Source organism: Ranitomeya imitator, chromosome 3 (assembly GCF_032444005.1).
Source record: "Ranitomeya imitator isolate aRanImi1 chromosome 3, aRanImi1.pri, whole genome shotgun sequence".
NCBI lineage: Eukaryota > Metazoa > Chordata > Amphibia > Anura > Dendrobatidae > Ranitomeya > Ranitomeya imitator.
In genome coordinates, this window is record NC_091284.1 from 187,335,935 (window position 1) to 187,351,106 (window position 15,172).

A 15,172-nucleotide genomic window follows, 5' to 3' on the forward strand; every position below is an offset into this window, starting at 1 on the left:
ATCCTCTGACAAAACGGACTACTAAAAGTAGGATTATTCCACCAGGTGTCAGTAGTCCATTTACGGAACACAAAATTCCTCTGCTGGATGGACACTCTGCTGGAGGTAACGTAGTTTAGACTCAGCAAGGGAGACATGGTCTGATTCATCATACAAAAGGCTTAGCACCGCAAAAAAAACATCAACCGACTGAAGTGATAGTGAGTTTGACTGAAGTGAAAAGGCCAGAGATTGAGGATTTCCTTGAAAGAGGGAAATAACAATTCCAAACTTACTCCTCATTCCCAGATGAACATGGATGAAGCCTAAAATAAAGCTTGAAGGCTTCACGGAAAACAACAAATTTATTCCGTCCCCCAGAAAACCTATCTGGGAGGGCCACCATAGGTTCAGACTGACTTCCCGCCAGACCAATAGTCTGCTGCTGTGAGACCCTATATTGCAGGTTTGACAGTTCAAGGGACAAACGCTGCAATTGTTTTGCAAGAACTGGGATGGGATCAATAACAAGATCCAAAATGTGGGGCCGGTGAAAATGTCACAATGTGACGGTCTCAAGTAAAGGGTATTCTTGATGGTAGAGAGACCTGGGTCTCCAACTTTACTTTGCTCCTGTTAAATCCTAATCTGTCCACTCCCCAACACCTTGAGGCATGGGACAGAAAAGTAAGGGAAACAAGCCACAAAGATAAAAAAAGGTAACTGAATACCACTGTCATACAAAACACTCATAAAAAATAAGGAGGATAGGGAAAGTGAGGAACAAACAAACTAAATAGGAATAAGCATGAGGAGATAAAAACTGATGAAACTACTGCATAGAAAACACTCCAGCAACTACTCCCAACTCCAACACTACACAGTTCAGCACCTCCAAGAAAAAAATTCTTTCACCGGCAAGAAAGTAACACCCAAAGCTATATATATAGGGAGAGGAAATGATATCACCAGCTGAGAGCAACAGCACTGTATTTTCCCAGCCAGCAAGGAGAGAGCCCTTAACCCTTTCAGCACTGATGGAAAGGAAATCCATTTAAAATAGGACACAAATCACACCATCTCTAAGGAGGATCTGCAATTCATTACCCTTAGTGACCTTCTAACTCCAGGTCTTCCAGGGGGTCATGACACCCTCGTGACAGGTGTCTCACGTTTTCCCCAGACTCATTAACTTACATGGCAGAGGGCAGTCTAATAGTTGAATCCAAATTGGGCATGCTGTTGTGGCACCCCTAGGGGTATTTGCCACAAAAATAGTTACTGACAGTAAATGCAAATACTAAAATAGCAAGACTGCACTACCACCTCCGGCCAGAAGGGGGAGCTCCAGAGACTCCCCTTGATCCATTGTGGTCTGAGAGAAGAACTGGCAGTTGGGCTAAGGAGCTGAAAGTGGGAGGTCATACAGTTGAATATCTAACAGCCCTGTGACTGTTACCAGGCCTAAATCACCGGCCTGAGGAGAAGAGGGATAGAGAAAAAGGACATTGTGAGAACCGGGTAGCATTAATCACTACCCAGAACAGGCGCAAAGACGGATACCGGATCCGTGGCTGTATTCATTACATATAATACAGCAACCGGAAAAACGTGAGGTGATATCAGCTTCACTAGGGTCGGACGCAGCAACAGACACAGAGTTCAGCGGTACTCCCAGAGGGGGTAAACCGATAAAAGGACTCGGGTTGCCCGTCGAACCAGGACCCGGAGGGGACAGATTGGGCCGGCAGCCAGTTCACATACAGCAGCAGGGCCACACAGATATTGCGTACAATAAGAGGCGAAGATCCCGGCAGGGTCAAAGTAACTCAGAGTTCCCATACAGACTCCGGTGACAGGACTGGTTGTAAATCCTTTTATGTTAAAGTAAACTGGTTAAACGTTTCAGTGCCTCAGTCTTTCATTTGGACAATAGCCATCTATCCAGGATTGGGATCATCACCGCTGGGAGAACCTGCTGCTGATCAAGTAAGTGCCTGTCCCCTCATGATACCCCTTACACTGTGCATTGCCTGAGGCCACAGCACCGGGTCAAGCCACCCGTGACACCCCCCTCAAGAGACAGACTCCATTGGTCCGGTGCTGGGTATCCCGGTCTCCTGGGCGTCACAATTGGCATCACGAACAGGATCTAGCCAGCCCGTATACCGGGTATTGTGTGCCGTGATTGGAGCCCAAAACTGTGAAAACTTGGATGAAAAATCTTGAAAATTGACTTTATTAAAGAAATATCCATTCTCCATTGAAAACTATTGAAAGTGACTTTTCCCCATTGGTTATAATGGAGTAAAGATGGCCGCCATCCCCTGAGGTAATCACTTCATAACCGTTAGGCACGAGACTGTTAATTGAGCTACGCCATCACCTGAGCCCCAGTCTAACTGAAAAACTTCAGAATCCGCCATTACAGAGCGCGGTGGGTGGGAGCAGCAGGGGGCGTGTCATTGTGGGCGGCACCAAGCTGAGCGCTCTGACATCAGAGCAAGGGGAAAATCGATCCTGCTGCACAGCGGAACGAATCTACACTATCCCGATGGAAGCGGAGGACCGGAAGGGTCCGGATTAACTAAGGGGGCACAGTATGTCGCAGCACGGAGACGCCGCAGCACCTGGCGACGCTAATGCAGCTGAAAGACAGAGTGTCGATAGAGAGTCCGGTAGCGCAGCGGTGCAAGGAGTGGCGCCCATCATGCCGGTGCTGATGCCATATACCCCGGGTGGCCCATGGCTTCCAATGTATGAAGGTGAGCCTAATACCCTTGACGATTTCAGAGAAAAGATGCTGGCCCATTTTGACATGTTCCCTGTGGGTGAAGTTCAGCGTGTTAGTCTCCTGATGATGCAGTTAAGTGGCCATGCTAAGCGAGAAGTCACAGCATGGGCAGCTGATCTAAAAGGCACTGTTGAACGCATATTTGCTGGATTAAAAGCTACATTTGAAACCACTGCCAGCAGCAAAGCTAAAGTACGATTCTTTAATTGCAAACAAAAAGTTAATGAGGGCGTGAGAGACTTTGCCTTAAACCTGCAGGAAGCCCTTAAATCACTTACACTGGCTGAACCCATTTTTAACACCGGAGCGGATAAACTGCTAAGAGATCAATTTATTGAGGGACTCTACACCCCTTCTCACCGGGGGCATGTGAGCATGCTTGTTTTTAAGAACCCTGAATTGACATTTGCCCAATTAAAGGAGAGCGTTATACGTCTCCAGCTGGCAGAGGCACCTCGGGATCAGGATCCTGCGCAACTCATGGCAGAGGCTCCTCAACAACATGGAGTACCAGTGACATCAGCTATGTCCGGGGCCATTGCTAAGCCCCTGGGGCCCAGTACTAATGAGGCTCTTCAACAAAAGCTTGACTCTTTAACTGATGTTGTTGCTTCAATGGCTAAAACCATGCAGGAGATGAGAGGACCCAAGATGGAGTTGTCAAACCGTAGAGAAGGTGTTCCATGGATGAGACCCCGGAGATACCCGACATGGAGAGGACGACCCCGCGACCGCTACCAACCGGATGGACAGCCCATTTGCCGCCGTTGCCAGCAGCCAGGCCACTTTGCACGAGATTGTGATTTAAACGGGAATCCCCTGGGAATGCGGGCCGCTTCGCAGGAATGAACTTTCAAGGCCCAACACCCTGGCACGACAGGTACATTGGAGGACGACCCATTATCCCTATCGTGCTGGACGGAATGCCCCTCAACGCTTTGCTGGACACAGGTTCCCAGATTTCATCTATACCGTATATCCTTTATAAGAGGTACTGGGCTGATGCAGATATTGATAAAGGGCCCTCTGATGTTGAACTAGATATATGGGCCAGTAATGGTAAGTTGGTACCGAAACTAGGATTCAGGGAGATGACCATAAAGATTGGTAAAGTAGAATTGAAGAAACAGGGTATAATTGTTGTTGATGTTGACCGGCGGAACTGTGAACCAACTGTATTGATAGGAATGAATGTGTTAGAGAACTGCTTTTCCGAAGTCATTTCTGTCTTACAGCAAATTGCTGAAACTGCCCAATCCTGCCAGCAGAGAGTTCTCCGGAGGGAAATAAAAGTATTGATGTTAAGGCAACAGGTAGAAGTTGCAGGTGGAGAAATCGGCAGTGTGAGGGTAAGTGATCCAACATCTATTGTAATCCCACCAAAAACAGAAATGCTGGTATGGTGTAGAGCAGCCATTGGTACTAAGGGACGAGATTATCAAGCCTTAATAGAACCAGTGTACACCGACAGCAGGCCCACTATACTCACAGCACGAGGGATAGTCGAGGTACACCGGGGACGAGTGCCGGTACGACTTTTGAACTGTGGAGAGGAAGAGGTCACTTTGCCAAGGTATGCTACAATGGCAAAGCTATATACTGTTGACAACAATGCCATCACAACCATTGAGCCCTTAGAACCAACCTGTCAGGTGGAAGGCAATGGCTCAGATGGAGAAATGGAGGATTGGTGCCAACAGCTACACGTGGGCATAAATTCAACACCTACCCATCAAAAACAAGGGGTGTATAGGCTAGTGACGGAATATGAACAAGTCTTCAGTAAACACCCATTGGACTTCGGACGGATAGAAGGGGTAGAACACACAATCCCCACCAGTGACCATCCCCCAATAAAAGAAAGATATAGACCCATACCGCCCGCTCACTATCAATGTGCAAAAGATATGCTGAGGGAGATGAAACAGGCCGGGGTAATAAGAGACAGCTGTAGCCCCTGGGCGGCCCCTCTAGTGATAGCCAAAAAAAAGGACGGAACCATGAGAATGTGCGTAGACTACCGGAAGATTAATAACATCACCCATAAAGACGCCTACCCCTTGCCTAGGATAGAAGAGTCCTTAACTGCTTTGAAATCTGCTAATTATTTTTCCACCTTAGACTTAACAAGCGGGTATTGGCAAGTCCCTGTGGCTGAGAGAGATAAGGAAAAGACGGCATTCACCACACCAATGGGTCTATGTGAATTTAATCGCATGCCGTTCGGACTCTGCAACGCATCCGGTACCTTCCAGCGGCTGATGGAATGCTGCCTCGGACACAAGAACTTCGAGACCGTCCTCCTGTACCTAGATGATGTGATCGTCTACTCAAAGACTTACGAACAACACTTAATAGACCTGGCAGAAGTGTTCGAAGCCTTATCCAGGTATGGCATGAAAGTCAAGCCATCCAAATGTCACCTTCTCAAGCCAAAGGTACAGTACCTGGGACACATCGTGAGTTCGGAGGGAGTAGCACCAGATCCCGAGAAAATAAGCGCCATAAGGGATTGGCCAAGACCTACCAGCGCAAAAGAAGTGAGACAATTCCTGGGATTGGTGGGTTACTATCGCAGATTTATAAAAGGATTTACCAAGTTGGCAGCACCCTTGCAAGACACCTTGGTAGGGCAGACGAAGAAACCTTCAAACCGAAACCCTCCTTTTCAGTGGAACGACGAAAGGGAAGACTCCTTTGAACAACTAAAGAAGGCACTAACCGGAGAAGAGGTTCTGGCATACCCAGATTACCATCAACCTTTCATCCTCTACACCGATGCCAGTAATGTGGGACTAGGAGCGGTGCTGTCACAAAAGCAAGAAGGTCGGGAGAAAGTCATCGCCTTTGCAAGTAGAAAGCTCCGGCCTACTGAAAGAAATTCAGAAAATTACAGCTCCTTCAAATTGGAACTACTGGCAGTAGTTTGGGCTGTGACTGAACGTTTCAAACACTATCTGGCCGCTGCAGAATTTATTGTCTATACTGACAACAATCCGTTGACCCACCTGGACACAGCCAAATTAGGTGCGTTAGAACAGCGATGGATAGCCCGGTTATCTAATTACAACTTCAAGATCAAGTATCGAGCAGGTCGCAAGAATGGAAATGCCGATGCCCTATCCCGGATGCCACACTTGAGAGATGTAGAAGAAGAAATGGGGGAGCTTGAAGAAATTGAACTACCAGCCTTCCATCATCCCAAGGCAAAACATCATCAGTCAAGTACCTATCAGAAACAACAAGAGGTGAATTTAAATCCGTTAGCACACCATAGATGGGCTGACACCCAAGACAGCAATCCGGCTGTGAAGTTGGTGAAGGAACTGTTAACTGAGCAAAGTGCATATCCCGATGAGGATGCCCCAGAAGAGACGCATCAACTCTGGAAAGAGAGAGGCAAAATGTTCCTGTATCAAGGGAAGCTCTGTAGAAGGTACACCAATCCGAAAACACATGAATTGGTTTGGCAGATTATCGTGCCTAAACAAGATGTCAAGATGGTCCTCGAAGCTTACCATAATGGTGCTGGTCACTTCAGTTGGAAAAAGTTAGAAGTACTTCTAAGAGAAAGATTTTATTGGGTCGGGATGAGAAAATCAATCGAACAGTGGTGCAGAAATTGTGGCCCGTGCAACCTCAGAAGAAACGATCAAAAGAACCAAAGAGCACCACTGCAGCCCATAATCACCAAACAACCACTTGAACTTGTAGCCATGGACCACGTGAAGTTGACACCAAGCCGGTCTGGCTATATCTATGCCTTGACCATCGTGGACCATTATTCACGCTTCTTGGTAGTAGTACCCGTAAAAGATCTGACAGCAAAAACAGCAGCCAAAGCGTTCCAAACGTACTTTTGTAGACCCCATGGATATCCGGAACAGGTTCTCACCGACCAAGGTACAGCCTTTGAATCAGAGATCTTCAGAGAATTCTGTAATATGTATGGTTGCAAAAAGATCCGGACGACGGCCTATCATCCACAAACAAACGGCTTATGCGAGAAGATGAACCATATTGTAATAGAACTACTAAAGACTTTACCTGAGGCAGAAAGGAATCAATGGCCAGAGAAATTGCCTGACTTGGTGGATCTGTATAATCATGTCCCGGTGAGTTCCACCAATTGCACCCCAGCTTACCTTATGCGTGCAAGACCCGGCCAATTACCAATCGATCTAGAAATGGGAATTCTGAAACCAGACGCAGAAGTCCAAGACTCCAATTGGGATATCATACGGCAAAAGCAGTATCGCCAAGTGCAAGAGAGTGTGGAAAGAAGCCTTCAGCAAACTAGAGAAAAACAAGAGCGAACTTTCAACCAGAATGCTCTAGCGACCCCATTAAGACCAGGTGACCAAGTGCTCAAGAGAAATCGTCGAACCAATAAACTGGACAATCAGTGGGAAGCCGTACCCTACACAGTTTTACCAACAAGAGTGGAAAATCCTAAAATGTGTCTCATTAGCAAAAACGGAGGCTTAACATCTGTACTAGTGTCAAGAGACAATCTTAAATTATGTCCGGAAGCATTGAAAGAGCCAGACGTTGTCCAGCCAGAACCAGAAGTTATTCAACCCATACAGGTTCAACCAGTAAAGGAAAAAGAAGAGGAAGTGTATCACACCTGTATAGGAGACTTTCCCAAAACCCTACTAACATACCATGGTGCAGTAGTGGTTCCCATGGTGGCCTTTTACCCAACACCAAACCCAATACCAGAAGTCCCAAGACAGGAAGAGGCTGACCCCGTACTACAGGAGGTTCCAGGCCAGGAAGAACAGATTCCTGGTCAGAGTAATCCCATTCACGGTGGACTTGCCAACTCCATAGTCGTGGAATTATCTTTAGCAGAGCGGGCAGATACTACATCCGCAGTAGACAGTAGTACACCACATGAAGAGACACCGCTATTACGTAGATCACAGCGTAGTACCCAGGGTCAATTACCGGCCAGGTATGCAGATTACCAACTATAAAGCTCATAATGTGAATTGTATATATGTTATGCCGTATATAGTTAAACAGAAAATGTAGTATAGTCATTGTTATCAGTCTGCAACGTTTAAGCCCAGTGCCTACAGAGACTTGTCTGTATGAACTTCTTGCATATTCTTGAACTTTTTATCAGCCCGGAGGCACTAAATCAAAGCTCCGGAAAGACTGCTTTTTGAACTTTGCTCCTCGCTCTTTTTGAACTTTCTTTAGACTTTATATTGATAACTCCGTTGGAAAAATGGAACTAAATTCCTGGACACTAAGTACAGTGCCTTTCCTAATACCTTCAAGGATAGAACTGTATTAATGGACGCTATTTGAAGTGACTTTGTACAGAACTATATTTTTGTTTCCTCGAGTGGTTTTTGTAACTTTTCATTTTTAAGACTCTGTACATATTAATTGTTATTTCAAAATGTAATTGTCCCACAGTCCCGGAGTACTGTTCTTAACTAAGGGGGAATGTGGCACCCCTAGGGGTATTTGCCACAAAAATAGTTACTGACAGTAAATGCAAATACTAAAATAGCAAGACTGCACTACCACCTCCGGCCAGAAGGGGGAGCTCCAGAGACTCCCCTTGATCCATTCTGGTCTGAGAGAAGAACTGGCAGTTGGGCTAAGGAGCTGAAAGTGGGAGGTCATACAGTTGAATATCTAACAGCCCTGTGACTGTTACCAGGCCTAAATCACCGGCCTGAGGAGAAGAGGGATAGAGAAAAAGGACATTGTGAGAACCGGGTAGCATTAATCACTACCCAGAACAGGCGCAAAGACGGATACCGGATCCGTGGCTGTATTCATTACATATAATACAGCAACCGGAAAAACGTGAGGTGATATCAGCTTCACTAGGGTCGGACGCAGCAACAGACACAGAGTTCAGCGGTACTCCCAGAGGGGGTAAACCGATAAAAGGACTCGGGTTGCCCGTCGAACCAGGACCCGGAGGGGACAGATTGGGCCGGCAGCCAGTTCACATACAGCAGCAGGGCCACACAGATATTGCGTACAATAAGAGGCGAAGATCCCGGCAGGGTCAAAGTAACTCAGAGTTCCCATACAGACTCCGGTGACAGGACTGGTTGTAAATCCTTTTTTGTTAAAGTAAACTGGTTAAACGTTTCAGTGCCTCAGTCTTTCATTTGGACAATAGCCATCTATCCAGGATTGGGATCATCACCGCTGGGAGAACCTGCTGCTGATCAAGTAAGTGCCTGTCCCCTCATGATACCCCTTACACTGTGCATTGCCTGAGGCCACAGCACCGGGTCAAGCCAAACGGTAGGGCATCATCTGTAATGAGATTAGTATAGCAATGTGGGCATTCAAATCCTGTGTACGCGGATGAGAGGATGAGTACTTTCTTTTCCTAACGAGAGTCTCTTGTAGGGTGAGCTGGACTGGAGAGCTGCATATGGCGGAACTAGTGGTGGTGGTGGTGGTGGACATGGCGGATTGAGAGAGAGTTTGTTATGGTATTCTTGTTGTTGCCCAACATAGAGTCTTTCCTACCAATAAGCTTGTGATTTCCTGACTGCTTTGGCCTTACGACGATACCTCCACATTTGCTGCTGGTGCTGTCCTAACCGGTGGGCTTACAGTGAGGGAAGCAATGTAGCATTGCTGACTACCTTCAGTCCGAGCTGGTGAACCAACGGTACGGAACGTTTCGTAGTTAGTCCAGGCTTGCAAGTGCATGGTGGTTAAATGTCTAAGCATGCATGTTGTATTTACATTTTGAAGATTCTTCTCTCTGCTAAAGGTCTTGGAGCATTTCTTACAGATAACTTTTGACTGATCATTCTGATCTTGGTGAAAAAATTGCTACGCTACACTCTTACTACTATCGAAAACCTTTTCAGGCATTGTGTGCTGTGCTACTTTCACCGAATGACCACGCTCTCCTAACACTGTTTTTGTTTTTCGCAAACATTTTTGGCCTGATACGGGCCTGCCAGATGACAGCTGTTGCAATGTAGATGGCTGATGCGGATCATCCTCCTCCGCTTCTGAGCTAGTGGCAGCTGCACCCTCTTCCCCCAATGGCTGCCAATCTGGGTCAACAACTGGGTCATCTATCACCTCCTCCTCAATGTCATGTGCATCTTCCTCAGTGTCACCGTGTAAGGTGCTATAGCATTCGGGACAGGGCACCATAGTCTCATCAGGGTCACATTCTGGCTCAGTAAACTGCGAGGGCAATGTAGTGATCACAGTCAATGGAACAGCATCACAATCTAGCTGTGGCTGTGCATCAGTGCACTCCATGTCCTATTCTTCTTGTAATTGGCAGTGTACAATTTCCCTTTCGAACCCAGGCATGGTATGTGTAAAGAGCTTCATGGAGTAACCTGTAGTGTCGCCTGCTGCATCCTTCACTTTTGGTTTGGGAGAAGGACACAAGGAAACGTCTTTTTCCTGACCGGGAGCATCCACTGACGACTGGCTGCTCTTACATTTAGAACTTTGGGAAGAGGAGGCGAAAGAGCTAGAGGGTGAGTCAGCAAGGAAAGACAACACTTTTTCCTGCTTCTCCGGCTTTAAAAGCTGTTTTCCTACTCCCAGGTAAGGGAGCCTTCGAGGCCTTGTGTAGCCAGACGATGACGCAGGCTGAACACCTCCAGCCTTAGGTGCTACTGTGCTTTTGCCACTACCATGAGATGCAACACCACCAGCACCATCAGTACCAGCTGGCAACCCCCGCCCACGGCCTCTTCCACCAGACTTCCTCATTTTTGGGGGGAGACACTGAACCACAACTCATATTACACCGTCGTAATATGAGGGGCCATGTGCCAGTACCACCGCCCACGAGAGAGTGTCCCCCCCCCCCCAGATTGAACTGTGCTCTACCACTTGCAATACTACCTCTCCTAGCTCCACCACTGTGTAGTCTGTGCGGGTAAAACCTGAAATGGCACTGCCAATACGAATTATTTGAAATGATAGATGATAGTTAAAATATACAGGGGCCCTGGACTCCATTTAATACTTTGCGCCTACTACCACTGTCTTTATTATTTGGGCGTAATAACGGTGTCTGCCGCTGCATCTTTTTTTTCCTTCACTGAACAAAGCTGAACTTCAACTGTTTTCCCGTTTCAAATATTAAACTGCATTTGCCCTACTTGTTGGGTTGGGGCCTACTATCGGTGTCTGCCGCTCCTTGGTGTTCTCCTGGTTTATTTTTCTTGTGCTTCAATCTTCAGGCTTTCGTTTAAATATTTTTTATATTAAACTGCATTTGGCCTACTTGTTGGGTTGGGCCTAGTAACATTGTCTACTGCCGCCACGTGTTTTCCTCTACTAAACAAAGCTGAGCTTGAAGCTTCAGGCTTTCGGCCTGTAACAACAATATGAAACTACATTTGGCCTAGTTCTTGGTTTGGACCTAGTAACATTGTCTGCTGCTGCCTCTTGTTTTCCTCTACTACACAAAGCTGAGCTTCAATCTTCAGGCTTTTGGCCTATATTTAGAATATGAAACTGCATTTGGCCTACTTGTTTGGTTGGGCCTACTAACGGTGTCTGCCGCTGATTGTTGTTCTCCTCCACTGAACAAACCAATGCCGCCTGTTTACTCATGTTACCAATTTTTAACAGCTTTTATCCTACTTTTTTATTTTGGGCCTATATCTGTGTTTCCTCCTCATTCCTGCCGATTGCCCAGCCACTGCTAGATGAGTCTGCTGGTACATTGACACAGACCACTACATTCCCCTTGCACTCTACACAGCCTGAATCTGACCCTGCTGAAACTCAGGTTCCGCATACTATACCACCTTACATGGGGACAAAGAGGAGGGTGCAGATGAAAGTGCAGGTTCCTTCAACAGGTGGGGGGGCATACTCATTGGCGACATCTGCGCACGCGCGGCCCCAGGAAGATGGCCGCCCCCACCGATGACAAGGGTAATAGCGCAGATCGCGTGCTGTTTCTTCACGTGCGCGCAGTGGATTCGGCACTTGGACATGCGCACACCACTACGCCACCAACGGAAAGCTGGGGATGAAACAGCGATGTCACCACGCCCACCTGACCTGACCAGCCTGATTGACAGGCAAAAACGGCGACTTTGGTAATGTATTTCGCAGCATAGGTGGGGAATCAGGGTACACTACATACACTATTGTAACGCACAGCGCAGGCCCTATTTAACAGTATTTTTATCTCAATCTGAAAAAACGGGGTGACAGGTTCCCTTTAAGTACCAAATTGGCTCTGTCACTAAGGGGTTAAACTACCATGAGGTGCCTTCCCTCATGTTGATAGTCCTTGCTTGCCTGGAGCAAGTGGTACCTGAATTGAATTACCGGCCCTGCACTTGCACTGACACTGTAGGAGCTGAGAACATACAGTTAGGGCCAGAAATATTTGGACAGTGACACAATTTTCGCGAGTTGGGCTCTGCATGCCACCACATTGGATTTGAAATGAAACCTCTACAACAGAATTCAAGTGCAGATTGTAACGTTTAATTTGAAGGGTTGAACAAAAATATCTGATAGAAAATGTAGGAATTGTACACATTTCTTTACAAACACTCCACATTTTAGGAGGTCAAAAGTAATTGGACAAATAAACATAACCCAAACAAAATATTTTTATTTTCAATATTTTGTTGCAAATCCTTTGGAGGCAATCACTGCCTTAAGTCTGGAACCCATGGACATCACCAAACGCTGGGTTTCCTCCTTCTTAATGCTTTGCCAGGCCTTTACAGCCGCAGCCTTCAGGTCTTGCTTGTTTGTGGGTCTTTCCATCTTAAGTCTGGATTTGAGCAAGTGAAATGCATGTTCAATTGGGTTTAGATCTGGAGATTGACTTGGCCATTGCAGAATGTTCCACTTTTTGGCACTCATGAACTCCTGGGTAGCTTTGGCTGTATGCTTGGGGTCATTGTCCATCTGTACTATGAAGCGCCGTCCAATCAACTTTGCAGCATTTGGCTGAATCTGGGCTGAAAGTATATCCCGGTACACTTCAGAATTCATCCGGCTACTCTTGTCTGCTCTTATGTCATCAATAAACACAAGTGACCCAGTGCCATTGAAAGCCATGCATGCCCATGCCATCACGTTGCCTCCACCATGGTTTACAGAGGATGTGGTGTGCCTTGGATCATGTGCCGTTCCCTTTCTTCTCCAAACTTTTTTCTTCCCATCATTCTGGTACAGGTTGATCTTTGTCTCATCTGTCCATAGAATACTTTTCCAGAACTGAGCTGGCTTCTTGAGGTGTTTTTCTGCAAATTTAACTCTGGCCTGTCTATTTTTGGTATTGATGAATGGTTTGCATCTAGATGTGAACCCTTTGTATTTACTGTCATGGAGTCTTCTCTTTACTGTTGACTTAGAGACAGATACACCTACTTCACTGAGAGTGTTCTGGACTTCAGTTGATGTTGTGAACGGGTTCTTCTTCACCATATTAAGTATGCGGCGATCATCCACCACTGTTGTCATCCGTGGACGCCCAGGCCTTTTTGAGTTCCCAAGCTCACCAGTCAATTCCTTGTTTCTCAGAATGTACCCAACTGTTGATTTTGCTACTGCAAGCATGTCTGCTATCTCTCTGATGGATTTTTTCTTTTTTTTCAGCCTCAGGATGTTCTGCTTCACCTCAATTGAGAGTTCCTTTGACCGCATGTTGTCTGCTCACAGCAACAGCTTCCAAATGCAAAACCACACACCTGGAATCCACCCCTGACCTTTTAACTACTTCATTGATTACAGGTTAACGAGGGAGACGCCTTCAGAGTTAATTGCAGCCCTTAGAGTCCATTGTCCAATTACTTTTGGTCCCTTGAAAAAGAGGACGCTATGCATTACAGAGCTATGATTCCTAAACCCTTTCTCCGATTTGGATGTGGAAACTATCATATTGCAGCTGGGAGTGTGCACTTTCAGCCCATATTATATATATAATTGTATTTCTGAACATGTTTTTGTAAACAGCTAAAATAACAAAACTTGTGTCACTGTCCAAATATTTCTGGCCCTAACTGTAAGTGCACAGTGTCAGTGTGGGTTCGATATCATCCTTTTATTCCATCTGTAGTGATCAGTCTCTGCACTGATACCTCAAGAAATTTAGCAACCAAGCTGCTTCAGAGACATGAGTAGAGGCTGATGAGTGGCAGTAGCACAATGTCATAGACATAATGTAGATATAAAAGCTCATTTGGTACTGGTGGTATATACATAATAATCAGTGGTGTATGTGGTTATATTATTATTATTATTATTATTATACATTTTTATAGCGCCATTTATTCCATGGCGCTTTACATGTGAATACGGGGCAAATATAGACAAATACATTAAACATGAGCAGATAACAAGGCACACGAGTACATAAGGAGGGAGGACCCTGCCCGCGAGGGCTCACAGTCTGCAGGGGGTGGGTGAGGATACACTAGGAGAGGGAAGAGCTGGCTGTACGGCTGTTCAGTAGGTTGAGGATCACTGCAGGCTGTAGGCTTGTCGGAAGAGATGAGTCTTCAGGTTCTTTTTGAAGGTTTCTATGGTAGGCGCAAGTCTGATGTGTTGGGGTAGAGAGTTCCAGAGTATGGGGGAAGCACGGGAGAAGTCTTGGATGCGGTTATGGGAAGAAGAGATGAGAGGGGAGTAGAGAAGGAGGTCTTGGGAGGATCGGAGGTCACGTGTAGGTAGGTACCGGGAGACCATGTCACAGATGTATGGAGGAGACAGGTTGTGGATGGCTTTGTATGTCAGTGTGAGGGTTTTGAACTGGAGTCTCTGGGCGATAGGAAGCCAGTGAAGGGCTTGACACAGGGGAGAGGCTGGGGAATAGCGGGGGGACAGGTGGATTAGTCGGGCAGCAGAGTGTAGGATGGATTGGAGTGGTGCCAGAGTGCTAGAGGGGAGTCCAGAGAGTAGGAGGTTGCAGTAGTCGAGGCGGGAGATGATAAGGGCATGCACTAGCGTTTTTGCAGTGTTGCGGTCAAGGAAAGCACGGATCCGGGAAATATTTTTGAGTTTGAGACGACAGGAGGAGGCAAGGGCTTGGATATGTGGCTTGAAAGAGAGGGCAGAGTCGAGGATCACCCCGAGGCACCGGGCGTGTGGGACTGGGGATAGTGAGCAGCCATTGACATTGATGGATAGGTCTGGTGGAGGGGTAGAGTGAGATGGGGGAAAGATGATGAATTCTGTTTTGTCCATGTTCAGTTGTAGAAAGCGAGCAGAAAAGAAGGCTGAAATGGCAGACAGACAGTGCGGGATTTTGGTAAGCAAGGAGGAGAGGTCAGGTCCGGAGAGGTAGATCTGCGTGTCGTCAGCGTAGAGATGGTACTGCATACCGTGGGATTCTATGAGCTGTCCCAGGCCGAAAGTGTAGATGGAGAAGAGTAGGGGTCCTAGAACAGAGCC